The sequence below is a fragment of the Osmia bicornis genome, unplaced genomic scaffold (genome assembly GCF_907164935.1).
Source record: "Osmia bicornis bicornis unplaced genomic scaffold, iOsmBic2.1, whole genome shotgun sequence".
In the NCBI taxonomy this organism is placed as follows: Eukaryota; Metazoa; Arthropoda; class Insecta; order Hymenoptera; family Megachilidae; genus Osmia; species Osmia bicornis.
The window spans coordinates 2069722-2072205 of NW_025791458.1; positions in this window are offsets into that span (position 1 = coordinate 2069722).

Consider the following 2484-nt stretch of genomic DNA (forward strand, 5'->3'; position numbering starts at 1 on the left):
AAGCTTTTCTCTACTGTTCAGAGTATTGTCTGCTTCAGGTCGAGGCCTGAGAAGATCTGCATCGAAACTGTGCGGAACGCCTCTATTTATACTCAGATCTTGCTGAGTCGGCACCTTTTTTCCGCATAGAGTTCTTGGGGTAGCTGGGTTTTTCCCATCACGTGATAGTCCAGCATCCCCACTCTAGAATACTACCCCACCGTATGCTTACTGGGGTTGCGCTGGCGCGTGCGCGGTCAGACGTCGATAATTTATCGATAACTGTTTTACCGTCTGACTTATCGACCAAACTTTTACCGACGAATTTAATAGACTTGGTTATCGACGAAAATGAAAACTATTTATTACAAAAATTATTATATACATTAAACTAAATATTAACAATAGAAATTAAATTAGACACTTTATATGAAATATAATAAAGAAAAATGAAATAAAAAGGTATTGTGCTTCTTATTGGGTCGTTACAAGCGTAAGACGAGAAGTTCGACGAAGCAAAGATATAACGCACAAAGTTTCTGTGGAGAATAGATGGTATGAGCCCAAAGAAGAAAAACATCATTCGACTATTTCCAATATAGTCCATGGAAATACAAAAAAGTAAATGTTCATGCAACAATACTGCATTTGTTCGATGTGCAAAATGCTTTTGTACACTATGCTTCCCGTGCTTTTACGACAAGTACCACTGTTGTAAACAACAAGTAATTGTGCAATTCAATTAACTGGAACAAAAAAAAATTCATACTCACACCACGCAGGATTTGAACCCTAGACCGTTAATGTACAAGCCTGATACGTTACCACTCCGCCACAGTTACACTTGGTAGTCGCCGCAACTAAAATCTACTTTATGGTAATAATAAAACTTTAATTATAAATATCTCAAAAACTACTGAGTATCTGCCCCTATAATGGTATATACTCGTGAACAGGAGAACGAGATCTATAAGTGTGCAAAGTTTCAACGAAATCGGTGAGACGAAGGCCTTGCACTCTCCTTGTCAGTCGAAAAAATTGCAGGTAGCCCTGGACACTTGAATAAAATGCAAAAAAAAACATAGAATCAATCAATTTTAATCACATTTCTCTTTCATGTAATAAATATAGGGTCTATCTGATTCATTATATCATAAAAAAACATATTTCTTAAATAACTTTAAGACAACCAGCAATAAACTGGAACCTGTGTTTATACTCATTCGAAAAAAGGCGAGTAGCCCCGGATATCATTTATTTTCACATATTCTTACAAATATTACAACAATAGTATAAATCGGATTCATTAATACTTGCACATTGTTCACAAAGGATGCATCGGGTCTCCTCTTGATTTTCTTGATTGAAAACATTTATTTTTCGTTTTGCTTTGCTTTGATTATTTTTTATAATTCTCCTACATTTCGCAATAGTTTCATCCTTATAGGGAGACGATGTCAAAATTTCACTTCGCTGTGTTCTTCGTGAACGAGATGCGAAGCGTTTTTTGGAAGCATCAGGCAATGGTGAAATCAATTGAATTGCTTCTGTTACATTGCTCGTTGAGGCTGTAGGTTCAGAAGAAGATTCTGTGGAAGCCGTCCTTGTAGAAAACTGATTGACGAATTCTGATTCTTGAATTGTTACATCAGTCATGGAAGCAGGTAAAAAATCGAGATCACTGAAAATGTTACGATCGAAGAGATAAATTCCTGTGCACCGAAATCCGTTCTGTGCTATTTCAAGTCTAGCTGCTTTACTAAATGCAACGTCAACAATTCTTGCTCCAGGATTTCTTCGCATCCATACAGCACTTGCCGACGCATATGATGTTTTAAAAGGCTTGAAAAACGTACTATTCAAGCCATCTTCGTGATTCCACATGCCTTCGGAAACACATAGTGCGAGAATGAGAGGGCATGCTATATTCTATCCTTGTTCAAAAAATAACATCGCTGCTCGGCCGATCACTTTATGATTTGCCGCTACCTCGGATCTCTCACTCGCTTCTCGCGTTCTCTATCGTCCCGTTTCTAGAACAAAGTCAAGCCGAATAGCATGCCTGCTTCGAAATAAGCAACTGTTCGGTCCCGAGCCACTTGCTTATTTCGAGGCAATCCTGTACATAGCGACTTAAGCATTGCTTATTCGAATAAGACGATCTTACAAGGAGGCCTCACAGCAGTTGGGTCATCGATTTTGATATAACTTTTTCTGGTGAATCTTGATGAAAAATAAGTTGACCCGTGTTTGGCCGTTTTCGTCAATACTCAATATTTAAAGAGATATTTAATATTTTAATTCTCTGATATCCTTAAGTATTAAATTGGTAAAACGCTTATCCACAGCTGTGTTAGGGAAACGGGTAAAGTAGTAGGCTCGTTGAACTACGCCGTCGTGAGTTCAAATCCTTTGAGGCTAATTCATTTTTTTTCTACATTTTTTTAGTTTCTACTTTTTTGTTCTGTTTTCTTGTTTTTTGATTTTAATTTATTAAATTTTGTC